The sequence below is a fragment of the Urocampus carinirostris genome, chromosome 6 (genome assembly GCF_059441175.1).
Source record: "Urocampus carinirostris isolate Australia breed hairy pipefish chromosome 6, RoL_Ucar_1.0, whole genome shotgun sequence".
Taxonomy (NCBI): Eukaryota; Metazoa; Chordata; class Actinopteri; order Syngnathiformes; family Syngnathidae; genus Urocampus; species Urocampus carinirostris.
In genome coordinates this window covers 30,824,531-30,842,701 of record NC_142354.1, presented here as the reverse complement: position 1 = coordinate 30,842,701, position 18,171 = coordinate 30,824,531, and the positions used below count along the sequence as shown (strand labels likewise).

The following is an 18,171-nucleotide window of genomic DNA, read 5'->3' as shown; positions in this document are numbered from 1 at the left end:
CTCGTGTGGGTTTCAGATCAAGGGAAGGTGTAATAATAATCTATTATCTGTGCAGCCCTTTGTGATTAAAGGCTGTACAAATAAACATGACTTGACTGGAGTATTGGTCTGTGTCATGGCATCATGCAGATGACGATATGCTATAGCTAAGTTAAACAATTCAGCAAAGCTAAAATTTGGTCTACTCTTAGGGATCATTTCTATAGTTCTTGACCGGGAACGGTGCATTCCGCAGTGGTTAGGATATGGTGCTCTTATACTAGCTAGGCATTGATGCTAGGTCCTTAGCTTGGCCTTAGCTTGGCCTTTTGCCATGATCTTTGATTTTTGCAATCTGGAGATGGAATAGGAGCTTGCTCTGTCCGCTCCACGCATCGGCCCGGTATTGCAGTACCTCCGGGAACGGTGCATTCGCAATGATCGCAGCAGGGCTTTAGGGCAAGGACCTTAGCTTGGCCTTTTGGCTAAGAGTAAGTGTCCCGGCTCCTAGGCTTTGTAGCGTATTATGAACTGACCGATAACGGATAATGGATAATGAATAACGAAGATAGAACAATAACCCTTAAAAACCCCAAAACCCCCTTTTAAATATTAGATCGCTTGCTCCTAAAGCTTTACTTGTTGATAATATTATTCGTGATTACAAACTTAACTTGATTGGTCTATGTGAAACTTGTTTGAGACCGGATGAGTTTTTACCGCTAAATGAGGCTTCTCCTCAAGACTACGTGAGCAACCATGTAGCACGCCCTTTGAAGAAGGGTGGCGGTGTCGCGCTAATTTCTGAAAAAACGCTCAAATTTACTCCTCGTACCTCTAATAATTACAAGGCGTTCGAGGCTCTTGTTATGCGGTCCTCTCTATTGTCAATTTATGTAGTAACTATTTATCACACACCAGGGCCATACACAGTTTTCTTAGATGAATTTGCTGAGTTTTTGTCTGAACTAGTAACCTATGCAGACAAAATTATAATTATGGGGGACTTTAACATTCATATGATCTCCCCACTCAGTTCACTTACTCTTGCGTTTCGGTCTCTAATTGATGCATTTGGTTTTAATCAACTGGTTGATTTGCCAACTCATAAAGATGGAAACCCGCTAGATTTGGTTCTGACTCGGGGAGTTTAAACCTCAAACATGACGGTGTTACCGTGTACTACCGTTATCTCTGATCATTATTTAGTTACTTTCGAGGTGCTAGCTAAATGTAGTACAAAAAAAGCACTGGCACAGTTTCTGAGCTCTCCGATCTTCTTTCAGGAGCAGTTGCGTCCTTTCCTTCATACAAAGGCTCTATCGACTCACTCATGAATGAGGTTAATGCTACCCTGGCTAGTGTCCTGGTTTCAGTAGCGCCCATACGGCTTAAATCACGACCTAAAAGACGCACGTCTTGGTTTACTGATGAAACTAGATCCCTTAAACAATGCAGGAAATCTGAAAGAAAATGGCGCGCTACCAAGCTTGAGGTTTTCCATCAAACCTGGTGTGACAGCTTGTTAAAGTATAAAGCGGCCCTTGCCTCTGCAAAATCAGCCTACCTTTCGAAGGTGATTGCGTCACAAAAGAGCAATCCCAAAATCATTTTCGACACTGTACCATCACTTACAAGGCAACAGATTATCCCAGATGGATCCACCCATTCAGCCCATGACTTAATGGTCTTCTTTAATAAGAGGATTCAATCCATACAGGAAGAAATTGCTAAAGACAGTATTAATACAACACATACTAAAGGGCTGAAATCTATAGATGCACGACGTGGTGGCTGTCCAGGGAATTTGTCCCGTTTCAGTGAACTGTCACTCGATAATCCTAAACAGGTGGTGAATACGGCCAACCAGACGACTTGCCTGTTCGACCTGCTTCCAGGTTCGCTTTTTGGGGTCCTTGGACCTTCAGTTCTAAATATTATAAACATATCACTCTCCTCAGGTGGAGTTCCAGCGGATTTTGAGTCCGCTGTTATTAAACCTACACTGAAACGACCCAACCTTGATCCAGAAAGCTTATGTAATTTCTAAAGTACTTGACAAAGTAGTGGCTCAGCAGCTGAATGATTTCATATCCGAGAACAATCTTTTTGAATCAATTCAATCAGGATTCAGGGCTAACCACTCTACTGAAACAGCTCTGATTAAGGTAACCAATGATCTCCTACTGGCAATGGACTCTGGCGCTTCATCACTTTTGCTGCTGCTGGACCTTAGTGCTGCTTTTGACACAGTGGACCATAATATCCTACTAGAACGGCTGGAAAATGGATTGGTCTCTCAGGAACCGTCCTCTCATGCTTCAGATCCTACCTCTCAGATAGGACGCACTGTGTTAAATATGGCGAACTGACATCTGAGCGTGTTAGTGTTACCTGTGGTGTTCCGCAGGGTTCAGTGCTTGGCCCCCTTCTTTTCAGCATTTACATGTTTCCATTAGGTGATATTATTCACATGTATAATATCAGTTTCCACTGCTACACAGATGACACTCAACTATATCTTCCGTTGGAGGAATCTGCCACACAAAATTGTGGAAATTTGGAGGCCTAACTCACTGAGATAAAAGAGTGGATGTCACTCAACTTCTTGCGTCTTAGCCAAGAAGTGTTCCGCTGGTTCGAGAGTGTTCTCCATCCGGGCACCGGTGCTGTGGAATGCTCTTCCCCCTGAGATATGATTTGTAACCTCAGTGGAAATGTTTAAATCTAAGCTTAAAACACACTTCTACTCTATTGCATATGATTAACCTATACTTTTCGTGGACAATATCTCTGTATTATTTGTGATTGCAACATTCTTTGCTGTCTGGTAATCCTGAAAGGGGGATGCCACATGTGCGGTCCCTTCTCAAGGTTTCTTCATTTTCCTCATGTTGAGGTTTTTGAGTTTTTCCTTGCCCTAATGTTGGTTCCAGATCAGGGGATGGTGTAATAATAGTCTGAAAAAATAGTCTGTGTAATAACCTGTGAAGCCCTTTGTGATTAAGGGCTATACAAATACAAATGACTTGACTTGACTTTTGGCTACACTCAGTATATCGTATTATTTGCTAAACGCACTCAAGAGAAAACACAAATTGTATTCGTTTTTACATTGTCTACTGAAAGATTTCTTCGGTTTTAACCGTCCAAGGATCACCTAAATTTTTTTTTAACAGAATACTAAAAAAGTGAGCAGGATCGAGGATTAGTGCACTCAACTGCTGAGTCAACTCCAAGGATTCGAGCAGCTTAGTCAGACAGCAAGCGCTGACTCCTTGATGGAATAAGAAGTTAGAATAAGCGAAGAAAAGAGAAGGGAAAAGATGGATACCGCACAGGACGGTCAATGCCATCGAGTATTCAGCATGTCTCCATATAACAGATGGCAAACATATCCAGTCATCATCTTTTGAGTGCAAACGTTGGGATCACAATGTCACTACTACATACATATGTATGATCACAACCTTCTTTTCATCCTACTCCAGATTTGTGAAGATTATGGCAACATAAACATTTTTTCCAGCGAGAAACGGTGTTTAGGATTTAGCACCACCTTTACAAATGCTCAAGTATATACTGGACTACTGACAATTTTGTCTTTGTCTAGAAAAAAGAGTGAGCAAACTATAGCTTTTTAATCTGGCCCGCCAAACATTTACAGTACAGCCCCGGGATACATTGACCACACCTTGGGATGGTTTGAGTTTACAGTGGGAATTAGCGAAATTTGTTCAGCCCCTCTACAAGACATATTTCCCCCCACTGCAAGACATCAATAGATTATTTTGCCTTCAAAAAACCTTATCAAATTCAAATTTTGGGATGTTTTCTGTGTATATAGTTACATCAACCAGATACCTGTCAGATAGTAGGTTATATCATATTAAATGCTGGTCTGCTATTGGTCTGCACCATGACATCATGAGAATGCCAGCATGCTATTGGCCAAATTACCTTCCATAATGTTTCTTCTCACAGTTCAGAATCTGGTGTGCTACGTAAAGACGTTGCAAGTCAGTTTTATAGTACTGTATTTCCTTGTACTCTTGTCAATCGTTCACGGTTCCAATGCTTGCAGTGATGCTAAAGTAGAAGTAAAAACAAATGGAAAATGGAAACAAAGATTGTGTTTCTCAATTATTACAAAGGAGGCACATGGTTGGTGGGTGCAGACCCAAATGCAGAAAACGTAATGGAAGAGGGGGATAAAAACTCAATCTGGAAAGGTGATGTGTGGTAAAGTCCATAAATACACAAAAAACGACAGTTCGGAAACAACTCGCAGTTGCAAGAATTCAAGTTGTCCGAGGGCAGTTGACAGAAAGAACAAGGTAAAAAAGAGGAGGGCAAGGCAAAGTAACAATCCAAAAGTCCATGCTTTCCAAGCCAGTCATTAAGTAGAGCTGGTAATCACTTAGGACAGGCGTGCTGATTAGGAGCAGGTGTGCACAGTAAAGCCACTCCATTTAGGTTGGCGCCCTCTAGGGGATGATGCCATGCCAGTTCCTGATATCATGCTTAATAACAAATTAAATTCTTAAAAATGGCATGACTATAGTTTTACTTTAATTTTGGTTGGGTTTCAAGACCATCCATCCATTTTCTGCACCGCTTATCCTCATTAGGGTCTCAGAGGGTGCTGGAGCCTATTCCAGCTCTCTTAAGGCAGTGGGCAGAGGACACTCTGGACTGGTTGCCAGCCAGGGACAGGATACATGGAATCATACGATTCAATTTGGACCCGCGATTAACCAAATGTGGAAGGAAACCCGAATGCCCCGAGAAAATCGAAGCAGGCACGTGAAGAATATGAAAGCTTCACACAGGGAGGCCGCATTAGCTGGAATCGAACCCTAGACCTCCGCACCGTGTGGTGTGCTTTAACCACCCAGCTGCTGTGCTGCCAGTTCAAAGCAAATTTGATGAAATGGTCTTTTAAATAATGAAAATAAAATATAACACATGTATTTTTTCTCAGGCATTGCCGAAGCACCAGCATTTGACTCGTTATTGGAAGATACACAAAAATCCTAAAAAAATAAAAATAAAAAAAACTAGTCTATATATATATATATATATATATATATATATATATATATATATATATATATATAAATCAATTATCATTTATCAATGTGCTCACGTTGGTCTGGAAGGATGAATTGCATTTGAAAGAAACGACCAAAGACGGGCATAACAGTTTTACAATCTGATCCTCAATAGAAATCATTCTAAAGATTTTTTACGTGATCACTTAGCATGTAAATCCTCCAAAACCCCGTTGAAAAGTAAATATTTTTAGACTATACTTAATTTCAAGACTAAATTAGTATTTTGTTTCTTTTTGGGGGAGTGTATTGATGACCACCCTCCGGAGTCCCAGAGTAAGCATGAAAAATGCATGCAAGTGTGGAGCTGGCAAATGTCAATAGAGGAATCAAAGCAATCAGGAAGGTGTTGAAGGGGATATTGGTGTGATAAATCATGTTGTTCTTGAAGGATGTCAAAGAGGTGGAAGGGGGGAGAAGGGGAAAGGATTGTTTAGTTTATAGTACAGATAGTGAAATATAATCACCCTTTCCACAAAAAGACAAATGACAAGAAACACCAAAATAACTTCAAGTAGTGCTTATACTTGCATAAAAACCTACATTGCGTCCAAGGGACCTCCTGAAACTGCTCTGAAATAGCCATGTAGCAAAATTTGAGTGTGGGTCAACTTAATTGAAGAGACGAGTTTTTTCCAAACTCGTCTAGCCTTTTTTGAGCACCACATACATTTATAGATTGTTATATACAGAAAACTTGTGGAAAACGGTTTTAGTTATTCTAAAGGCTAAGAATTCCCCCTCAACGTCATACCAATACCTAGCACCATGAGATGGTCTGTGGTTCTGTTTCTTCTGTAAGAAGGTGAAGGCCCGGTCTTGATGTCCTCGGCGGTAGAGTAGTGAGGAGTCCTCAAGGCTAGCGACCCGGTCGGGAAGAGAATCACTGGATGCAGAGTGTTGAAGCCGTGGATAGCTGCTGATGGCTGGAGCCTTTCTTTGAGGTCGGTGGCTGGGTCCCACTGATTTGGCCTCTGGCTTGATCAGGCTTGGACTATTCCTTTGTTTCCCCCATTCAAGATAACAAATCTTACGCCCAGGTGTTATCGGATAACTCAGTCACTGTGAATAACTGCATTAAAGCATAGTATTCTATGCAGAGGTTCTGACATTGTTTCTTTTTTTTTTATGACACTGCAAAATGGAATTCTGACCCAACGTTGAATGCTTTACAGCTTTATCAAAATAAATTCAAAATATGCATAAAGTGTGTACATAAAGATTGATAATTATTTAATTTCTTAGTTAATAAAGATCCATATATGGTTAAAAAAAAAAAGCTAAAAATATAACATTTTTAGATAATTTATGGTACCTTCCAGCAGTGCTTTAATGGCAGCCACGCACATCATTTTCATTACTTCATTCCTTCTCGATTGTTGTGGTTACAGTTTTTCCCCTTTCAATCCCCTCATAACTAACTTTCTTGGGACTCATCATTATGGGGAGAAAAAGAAAACAAACCCAACAATTTCCAATTGACTGAAAAGGTAGCAGAGATTAAGCACCACATAAACGCCATCTTCTATTAAGAAGTGTAATAGACCCTCAGTTTTTTTCTTCTTCTTGGCATTTTGCCAAGAAAAAAAACCTGCAAACCACTTTTGGGTCCTGACACACGAGATGAGAAACCTTGCTTTATAAGTAATTAATGAAATAGTTTCTTTTTAACACCAGACCTATTTTGCGACAGATAAGGATGTATTGATTCTTAGTTTACATCCGGCAAGTTTTTGGATAACTAAGGACCTTATGATGGAATTATTGAGACAATGTTTTTTTTTGTTTTTTGTCAAGCATGTTTTAGGACAGCTAGGTATCCTACAAAGGGAGTTATAGAGGCAGTTTTGATTTAATTGATCTTACGTCAGGCTTTTTTTTCAAACGCCACGGATCTATAAAGGAAATGTTTAAGATTGTTTACTCATTCCTGGCAGCTCTACTCCTGTACATGGAAATATTGGCAATAAAGGAAAATAATAAGATGTACTGAGCAAATTATTGAAGCGATTAATATAAACTGAGTCACTGACAAAGCAGCAATGTTTCTCTTTCTGTATCTGGTCACACTCTAACTGGAGCGTTTGTGGTCATGACGTGCTCCAATGAATCCACAATTTGTTAAGGCTGAAAAAAACGTTTTCTAATATCTGTAGAATTGTTTAAATATTTTCATTGAACATCAGTTCAAGTTAAAAGTGCAAGAAACTGATTGGTAATTGGTTTGGAATTTTAGCAATTAGTTGGTCCGTAATGTGTCGAAAACATGTAAGCAAAAAAAGCCAGACAATGGTTTTAGGCCCAAAGCTCCCGAGAAAATGGTCCCAATTCCTAGTTGTCAATTAGTCAACTATTTGCTGCACTTGTGCTGATCCCTGCACTAACAAATACAAATGTATTAAAATAAACCAAAAATGCATATGCATGGTAAAATGATCAGCAAACTGATAAGGCTGTTGTTTTATTATTATGATGTTCATTGTTTATGAACAAACATGCCATTTCTAGTAAAATCTTTTGTTTTAATGGAGAATGTTTTGGCTTGACACAACAAAGTGTATTCCTTCGAAAAATGATTAACATTTACTGTAAAATACCTCACACAGACAAAACAGGCAAAAGTTAGCAGCATTCAGGATGAGGGACAGAACCGAAGAAAAAGAGATTATGAATTGATGGACAAAATACTGCACCAAACTCAACGACCACCAGACACAGGAAGACCATGTGGGGCTGAAAGAATTCTGGCCCAGGGGGAAGATACAACTTCCCCATCCTTAGAGAAGGAGTAGAGGCACCAATTCACTGGCTGAAGAACCAAAAGTCTCCAAGAATCGACAACACTCAAACGAAATGGTGGTGGGCAAACTATAGACATCTTGACAAAGATTAGCAGAACGATCTGGCAAACAGGACAGTGGCTATCTGCATGGACAAAAACACTAGTAATTGTGCTACCAAAGAAAGGAAACCTTTAACTATGCTCCAACTACAGAACTATCAGTCTCATTAGCCATGCAAGTAAAGTTATGCCAAAGGTCCTCTTGAACAGACTGAAACCATAGGCTGAAAACATCCTGGCCTAAGAATAGGTTTAAAAGATGGAAGGAGCACCACAGAGCATATTTTTAACATTTTTTAATCCGTGTATCCTATGTGAGAAGTTTCAACAACACCAGATACACCTCTATTACGTTTGGCATATAAGAGAGTATGGCATGGGCCACCATGCAAAGGTAAAACATGAAACAAAAACTATTTCAGACCATTAACCAACTTCATGCCAATGCCAACAGTGCGGTACTGAACAATATTACCTTTGGAGTGTGTGGTTTCAAACTACAGTCAGTGTGAGACAAGGCTGCATTTTCTCTCCAACTTTATTCAACATCTCCATGGAGAGGATCATGTTCGTAGCTCTGAAGCAACCTGTTTTCTGTATATAACAATCTATAAATGTATGTGGTGCTCAAAAAAGGCTAGACTAGTTTGGAAAAAACTCGTCTCTTCAATTAAGTTGACCCACACCAGTAATGAGGCACACAACATCACTAACCTCCGTTTTGCTGATTATATTGCCAGATTGGCAGGAGACGAATAGGAAGTCAGAAATCTGGTCAATTGCCTGGTCAAAGCATCAAGCCAGTATGGGATGAAAATCAGCACAGAAAAAAAAAGGAATGCCCAACAATCCCCAAAGTATCAAAACTAACATCACCATCAACCACAGAGAGCTAGAATCCATCACCAAACGTAAAAATCAGAATCAGAAATCATGGCCAAGATTGATCAAACCACAGCTGCAATTGCCAGACTTAAACCCATCTGGAAGGGACAAAACCATAGTATTTAAATCAAAGATCAGACTCATGCAAGCGCTGGTTAATTCCATTTTTCAGCGTAACGCAGACAGGCACACAAGTGTGTGTATTTAAAAATGCAGTGGTAGCAAAAGTGAGTTCTGTTATGGTATATTTAAGTATTTATTACAAAGTACAACGCATGGATAAAAACTTGTCGGAGTTCGTTCTCAGGTTCCTCCTATTTGAAAACCTTCGATTCATTAAACATCAATTCTCTCGCCGTGGCTGCTCGGTTTCCATTTTCTTCCACGTAGCATAGAAATCAACACACTAGGGCGGCCAAAAAGATGGAAGGCATTCAATCATTAAAGTGAGGTTTTGGATTGAATCTATATTTGTGGGCACAGCTCTTTTCAACCTCCACAATAACTTTCAAATTGCTAGATACGCTACAACGTTAACATCCATGAGCACTACCGCTAACAATGCATGACGTCACACGTCCTTTTCTGTACAAGCACGATATGATGGCAATCAAAAGAGAGACACTTAAAAGTCACAGGAGATACATGGAAGTTACATTTTGGGGGCAAATGTGAACGATCTCACAAAAGCATCGAAAATTGTAGCAAGGCTTGGCCACTGCTCAAACCTCTGACCTCCCATTCTAGGGAACGGGCGTCCATTCAACCCTAAGGCCACCGAGCTGGTCTCTGTCTGCCAACCTGCATGAGAGACAGGGGGCACGTCCTGATAAGGCGCGCCTTACAATTTGAAGGAAATCCAAAACGTTTTATGGCAGCACGGCGGTGCAGTGGTTAGCGCCTGTGCGGCACAGGTCTGAGGTCATGAGATCAAATCTCCTGTGTGGAGTTTGCATGTTCTCCCCATGCTTGCGTGGGTTTCCTCTGGGCAGTTCGGTTTCCTCCCACATTCCAAAAACATGCATGTTAAGTTAATTGGCCAGTCCAAATTATCCCTAGGTGTGAATGAGCGAGTGAATTGTCTGTCCCTGTCTGCCCTGTGACTGGCTGGCAACCAGTTCAGGGTGTTCCCTGCCCACTGCCCGAAGATGGCTGGAATGTGGTCCAGTAACCCCCGCGACCCTACTGAGGATAAGCGGTGCAGATAATGGATGGATAAAACCTCTTATGCTGGCCTTATGGTGGTGAAAATATGGCATATGAACACCTTGTAAACAGACTATAGTCCAGCTCACTTTGGAGCAAACGAGCATGGTAATTTGTTGATTTTGTTGAGTACCATTAATTAAGTCATCATTTAATAAATACCAAAAGTTAAATGGAAGCGACATTTATTTGCTTGATAACATCTCTCGTGCTTGCACCCCTGATTTGATTGCTCAGAAATAACATGTATCTAGGGGTTACTTGTTTGTTCATAGTTATGTAAACAATTATTCCTTGTTGGTCCAATAAGCTCCCCAGAAACAGAAGTCAGTTCTCTTATTGTGTATTGACGCTCTTATAACTAAATGTGATGTACGTAAAAATCCGCAGAACTATTTACAGTAAAAAGTCCATGATGCACTGAGGATTCAAAAGTCAAACCGCAAAGTGGCGAGGGAACACTTTAGAATAATATGTTGTTGAACCCACCAATGCAATTTTAACATGGAATGATAAAATTGATAAATACACACACTTCCACCATCAGCACAGAAGTGCATAGAACACATCAAAAGCTGAAATATAGCTGGAGCACTAATGGATGATGATGTTTATTTTCCCAATCATGCTTTCAGGATATAAGTAATATGCAATTAGGACGGGAGAAAAAAAATAACTGACAAATGACTGAGCTGTGAGCTTGGTGCCGAGAATCCCATTTGTCTGTTTTCCATACTGGTCTTTAGGACCGCCAAGAGAAATAACACAAAAATAATGCAATGTAAATATATGTCATCATAATCTGTAATGCCAACAGTTCACGTTCCCAAGGTGGTCTAACCCGACCGCCTGCAAAACAGCTGAGGAATAAATCGGGCCCCGTCGCACATTCGGATGCGAGTGGATAAGGATAAGGGAGAGAAGAGGCAGTTGTCTGAGGCTCCATTAACCTTGTTTGTGCAGAAGCACCTCCACTATCCCAAACATATCCCACATCGCTCCAGGAAGCTCAGGGGACCCCCCCACTAATTAACCTTGTGGAGACACCCTCAGCAAAACAGGTCCAGGCCAGAATAATAAAGAGGCCTTTGCCTGGCCATTAGCAGGGAGGTAAACACGTCCAACTCTCAAGTAGCTTTTTGACACAAAACCAATAGTTGTCTGGAGCGGAATTGTGAGCTGCTTGTCAGAGCTTCATTCCTATGGGCAGAAGTTTTTACCTATCAGATATTTCCGTCACAAGAGGGGCTTAGTCACTTAACTGAGTTCAATTCAGGCATGTTCACATGCAGGTAAAAATCCGATTGGAAATCAAATGTTGTTAGTAATCGGACTATGCGAAGACATCCAAACGTGCATCTTAGTCCAACCGCGAGTATTTTGAATGCAACGGACAGGTTAGGGGTCGGTAACCCAAAATGTTGAAAGAGCCATATTGGACCAAAAGTATAAATAAACCATATGTTTGCAGCCACCTTATGCAACCTTATGAGGAAGGTGACACATAATTAATATTTGTAATATAAATATTAATATTTATTGAAAATTGTTACTTAATGTCTGTGGCCTCTTTATCCTCTTACATCAAATTTACGATGATGAAACATTTTTAAAAAGCACCACAGAGCCACGAGAAGCACCAAAAAAACGCATGCCTCTCCAGGGCTCCTTATTGCTGACCCCCGGTTAATCCTTTAGAATAGAATAGAATAGAATACAATAGAATAGAATACAATAGAATACAATAGAATAAAATGTATTATTGTACCATGATAAAAGTAGTTGACAATACATTTGAGAATCAATTAGCTGTAGGTTTCATCCAGCAGTTTTTGAACTAATGTCCTGCCTTACAATAGAGTCATCGAAATTAAATCATTTTATTGTAAACAATTTATCAAAGAAGTACAAAATCATTGGTGGATGAAATGAATCAATCAATGAATCAAATAATATTTTGTTGCAGTTTTGATCTTAAAGCAACACATGCCACTTTACCTCTTTAGAGTCAAACTGTTTAATGGGTTACGATTCTGATAAGGGGCAGCACGGCGGCGCGGTGGTTAGCGCGTGTGCAGCACAGTTCTGAGGTCACGAGATTGAACTTCCTGTGTGGAGTTTGCATGTTCTCCCTGTGCTTGTGTGGGTTTCCTCCGGGCACGTCGGTTTCCTCCAACATTCCAAAAACATGCATGTTAGGTTAATTGGCCGGTCCAAATTGTTCCTAGGTGTGAGTTATCTGTCCCTGTGTGCCCCGCGACTGGCTGGCAACCAACTCAGGGTGTCCCCTGCCCACTGCCCAAAGATAGCTGGGATGGGCTCCAGCACCCCCGCGACCCTACTGAGGATAAGTGGTGCAGATAACGGATGGATGGATGGATGGATTCTGATAAGATCTCATTCCGGAATATGTTCCTGGGGAAAAAAATACAATTCCTAAAGAGATGAATGACGTTACCACTGCTTGTTACAATATGTCGCTACGTGGAGTTTTCTTTCAGGTGATCAGACTCTCTCAAGTGGGTTTTAGCTTTAATAGGGGGGGGGGGCATGGGGGCTTAACAGCACTGTGTTTGTGTGGTTGACACATCCCTAGCTTGCTCCACTTCACTGAATTTCGCAGCAAAGCGGATGGATGTTTTCAACTCCTACCCAGGAGAAAATCTGCCCAAACCTATATAACTCTGTGACAGCACTTTGAGATTATTTTGCATGGAAAGGACACGATGCACTTGAATATTTGTTTTCATCTCCCTCTGTGACATTTTGTATTAAACAACCCCCCCGTCGGGAAAACAGATGTCAGATCTGAAAGGTAGCTAGCGGTTAGTCACATTTTAGTTGAAGGATTTAGGAAGTGGTCAAGGGACGGGTTGTAACTTTCTCATTGATCTTAGGTGCATTATATTGCTTGAATCTCTTCCCTGACAACTGACGTCGGGTTGACTTTTTCAGAGGAAGGCGACGGAATGGCACGTGCTCAGACACCTTCTGGGCTTCATGCATAATGCTCTTTGTGTTTCCTAGGGAGGATGGACGAGTGACAAGAAGGACTGAGTTCCTTCCAGAATCTTAAATGGTTTAGGCTCACTTCTTCCTCTTCTCGCGTTGCTCTATCTCCCGCTCACTGGTAACAGAGAACCGCATTGATGTGGTTCCTTGATTTGCATGGCATGAGAACAAAGCAATCACATTTCGTTAGCATGCTAAGGATGTTCAGTCTTCTAACTTTTTTTCTATTTATCTTCCTTTTCATCCAATCTGTTCCTATTCAGGTTTTTTTCCTCCCAACACACACATCCTTTGAGTTATCTGGCAAAAAGGTATGACCTGTGCCTTGTGTAACATCAGATGAGAGAGCCTATTCAATTATAAAAGACAGATAATGGATAAAAATGTGTAATTCACACCATTTCTTATAGTAATGCATGGATTATGATGACGAGGGAAAATCTTTTGCTGAATCTAATAAGACTGAAAACGAGAACTAATTGGCAACCTTACAAATTGTTGTTATACACTAAAATCCATCCATCCATCCATTATCTGCACCGCTTATCCTCAGTAGGGTCGCGGGGTTGCTTGAGCCCATTCCAGCCATTTTCGGGAAGTGGGCAGGGGACACCGTGAACTGGTTGCCAGACAGTCGCGGGGCACACAGGGACAGACTCACTCGCTCATTCACACCTAGGGACAATTTGGACCGGCCAATTAACCTAACATGCATGTTTTGGAATGTTGGCGGAAACCCAAGCAAGCACGGGGAGAACATGCAAACTCCACACAGGAGGTTCACTCTCATGACCTCAGAACTGTGCCGCACACGCGCTAACCACTGCGCCGCCGTGCTGCCCCACACATTGAAATAATTCTTCCTAAATACATCCATTTGAACGCCATTCATCGTACTTACAGTACTTGAATTTTTAGAATTTAATAACTAATTATAGGAGAAAAATTGACTTACTCACACCTGATAGTTGAAAGAAATAGGCCAATTGCTTTCAGGAAAAAGACATGCACAGTCAAAGCAAATTCTGAAATAAAATAAAAATAGTCCAAAAAGCAAATTAAGAAAATATGGAAAAATGAGAAAAAAGGAAGGCAAAAACAGAGAGGAAGGGAAAACAAGAAAGACAGAGAGAATGACAAAATGTGGAAGATGGAGACTGAAAAGAAAGGAAGGAGAATGAGAAGGAGAGAGTATGAGAGAGAGAGAAAGAGAGAGATAAGGTAAGAGAGGGAATAGGAAAATTGTCAGGAAGCCGGACCAGGACGGGCAGGAAGGGTGAACTCAATTGTGTAACGATCAATTACTTTTATTTAGAAAATAAAAGTTGTTGAACACGCAGGGACAAAAACAAAACAAAAACAGACCTACAGGCAATCAGAAATTCAGACTGGGTAATACTCACAAACAGGCTTAAAGTTACTAACACAGACTAACGGGCATGACAGGTCTTCCTTGAGTCAAACAAAACAAAACAGAACAGAGCAGAACAGAACAGAGCAATGCAATGATCCAGCAACCAGCAGTCCCCAAAACCCGCCCTTATGAATCACACACATCGTTAAGACAATCTGTGTCAGCCGGTGTCATGGGGCGGGACCAGCTGGTTGTCATAGCGACCATGCAGGACATGACAAAAATTAAATAAAGAAAAAGAAAAACAGAGAGGGAAAGAAAGAGAGCAAGAGCAAGAGAGTGAGAAAAGAGAGAGAAGAAAGTGAGGGAGAAAAAGAAAGACGGAATAAAAAAAGCAGAGATAGAAGGATGAAGACGGAGAAGAAAAGAGAGGGGGAGAGAGAAAGAAAGATAGAGAGAATTAAGGGAGAATAGACAGAAAGAAAAGAAAGCAAAAGGGAGAGAGCTGAGAGAGAAAGAGAGAAGGAAAGAATGAGAGACGACCAAGAAAAAGAACAAAAAAAAGGGCGTGAAAAAGAACAAGATGGAAACAGAAATTATAAAAATTAACTGTAAATGGGTCAAATATAACCATCCCACCCTTCAAATAAATAATAATAATAATAATAATACAGGATTTTTTTGTCCTTTTAGGCTACTCATTCAAAAGGTAGTTACAATCTAATTATTTTAGCCAATTTCCAAAACCTTGTTAGTCCCTTATAATGGGTTTAATTTTAGGATAATTCAAGATTTTCATATAATTGAAAAAAAAAAACAAATGTGGTCCCATAAAATTGGTTATTTTCTTAACAAGGCATCCAAACTACATGCCCGAGCCACCTCAACTGGCTGCCCTCAACACTAGATTTGGGTCCCAGGTTTAGGTGCAAAGAGAGAACTGAAAATATTGTGCACTCACAATAGTCTTTCGTTTTATCAAAGCTTTCAGATATTCCTGGCTGCCACGAGCTAAAGCGCTATACAAGCGCAGGAAGAAAGATTAGTGGAACATAAATCAGAAAAGCAAAAGAGAAAAATGGGCTTCTGGCATGATGCAGTTGTGATTATAAACTCAAATGTACACGTTTTTCAATAAAAATGTGAAATATGATCTTGCTCCAGGAGAGCTGGCAGACACTCAAAGGGGCATTACGAACAACGGAGCGTTCTGGAAGGTTAGGGCATTGATGATGACCTAATGGATTTCCGTTTGTACTAGAATGGTATCAGGATCAGCTTTATTGTGAGTTTTGTTCTTGTACCCGCAGGAGACAAGATAAGAGAATGATTTTTTTATAGTCAAAGTCATTAGCATTTCAGGATATGCACTGATTCTCATTTAATTGAAATAAAAGAGATTTTCAACTTTTGAACCCAACGTACATGCTAATCCGGTTAGAGAATTCTATAATTAACTCATCCCCTGCTGGTCCTTTTAAAATACATCTTGTGAGTGGCAATGAATTGTTAATACTATAGAACTCTCATCAAACAAGTATTTTTTTCTCTAAAATCTTACATTCTGTAAAATAATAAAATAATAACACAGCACAAGATGTTTGCATTACAGTGGAACCTCGGTTTTCGAACGCCTCTCAGTTCGAACAAATCAGAGTCCGACCAAAAATTTAGAGAAATTATTGCTTCGCTGTTCGGTCAAAAAATCGGAGTTCGAACGGCGGTAATGCGTGAGTGCGTACGCTAGGGTGCCATGCTGAGCGGCGTATGGGTGTTTTAGCCCCTTATTATGCCTCCGAAGAAAGTCAGTGCAAGCAGCAAAGTTGCTACAGGTGAAAAAGGAAAAGTAGTGCGTACAACTTTTGCATTTAAGAAGAAATAATAGCAAAATATGAAGGAGGTGTGCTAGTGTCTGATCTTGCTAGGGAATACAGCATGGCTAAATTTACGATCAGTACGATACTAAAGAATAAGGAGGCTGTGAAATCTATTGATCTGGCTAAGGGAGTGAGTGCTATAAGCAAGCAACGGCCGCAAGTTTTGGAAGAGGTTGAAAAACTTGATGATTTTCATAAATGAAATCCCAACCGTCCACCTGCGCCTTCTGCTGACCACCACAAAGGTAATAAATCCTATTCATAATTATTTTCTTTATCCTTTTTTTAAATTTTTACACGTTCATGTTAGCGTAATCTTTCATACAGAAGATTACGATAACGCGAACGTACGATTAGCCTGGGTTAGCTTTATGTTTAGATTGAACATTCAAGGCAAACATTCAGGGTGTTGGAACGGAGCCCAACATTCAGGGTGTTGGAACGGAGCTCCCTTTCCAATGAACCGCTCACCACTTGTTGTGGAGACCCGGGTGCTAAATGACTTGTAAACGTCCTGATTTTTTTATTTTTATACGTTCATGTTAGCGTGATCTTTCGTACCGAAGATTACGATAACGCAAACGTACGATTAGCCTGGGTTAGCTTTATGTTTACGTTAAACATTCAAGGTAAACATTCAGGGTGATAGAACGGATTAAAACGATTTACATTATTTTTAATGGGAAAAATGATTTCGGTGATCGAACAAATCGGTTTTCGAACAGGGTTCTGGAACGGATTATGGTCTAGAACCGAGGTTCCACTGTATATCCTAAATCAGGGAAAACTTCTAAATGGCCCTTAAGTATTGGTCAGTATTCCTGGTAGCGACCAGAATAACAATTGAATTTTACAAAGAAAACTGCTATTATTTCTTCCTTTCCACGCCAGACTTGTGTCAAGCTGGTTTTGGTCTGTGGACCAAATGTTTGACATTCACATGACAAAGTTTGAAAAATCAATGATTCGAGAAGAACAAATCCAACCCAATCTAATCTTTCCATTTTGAATTTAACATATGTATTGGATTACTTTGAATAAGAGAACTGTAAAAAGAAAAAAAAACACATCACACCCCTGACAGATAGTCCCTACTAAAGTGAAATGAATCATAGCCTCAATGAGAAGGACTGAAAAACATTTTGATTTACAAAATAACCAAATCAGTTTAGTCAGACACATAAAGTGCAAACATGGTTCAAAACAGTAGAATAGCAGAGGAAAGCACGCTGCAAAGCCCTTTTTCTTGGGTGTTGTTCAGTCCAGAACACCAAAGACAACACATACCCAAGATTGATTTACGCAAGCGAGAGGAGAGGCATTATGCACATCAACTCTTTTTGGATTTGCTGCGCTAGAGGCTTTTTATTAACAAATTTTGAAGGACATTAACATGACCATAACGCGGCATCTGGTCTACTATCACATATTGTTGTCCGGCAGAGGGTATTTTTGTCAGGCCTGGCCACTCTTTTTGCTGTTCTGTCAATAAAAAAGTTAACTGCACTCGTGCATATGAGAACTATTATAACTTATCACATATTGCTGAGAGGAGGAATTGGCAGAGCGCACTTTTGTCAAGCCCGGGAACTCTTTTCTTTGCTGCTACTCTATAGCCGCCTAAGCTGAACTGCACTCGTGTGGCCCAATCAGTTATCACCAATCCCATTCTACTCTGTGTGAGAACTGGCTGGAGGCACTTTGGTCTGGATGCATGCCATTCTGGGCCACCTATAAAGAAATGGATGGTGGTGGCCGATTCATTATCCCTGAAAAAAGCACTTTTTTGCTGTTAGTTCGATTGTGGCTTGCCTTAACTGAACTGCATTGTTTTTACCACAATCCATTATCCCCTGTTAACCATTGCTTAAAGCGGGGGCAGAAAGGAGGGATATTTGCTTC

General features: G+C 40.5%; 1 pseudogene; it reads left to right on the top strand.

The window, feature by feature from the left end:
- The first annotated feature begins 256 nt into the window (after positions 1-256).
- Positions 257-416, top strand: LOC148364554 (U2 spliceosomal RNA; annotated as a pseudogene).
- Positions 417-18,171: the final 17,755 nt, after the last annotated feature.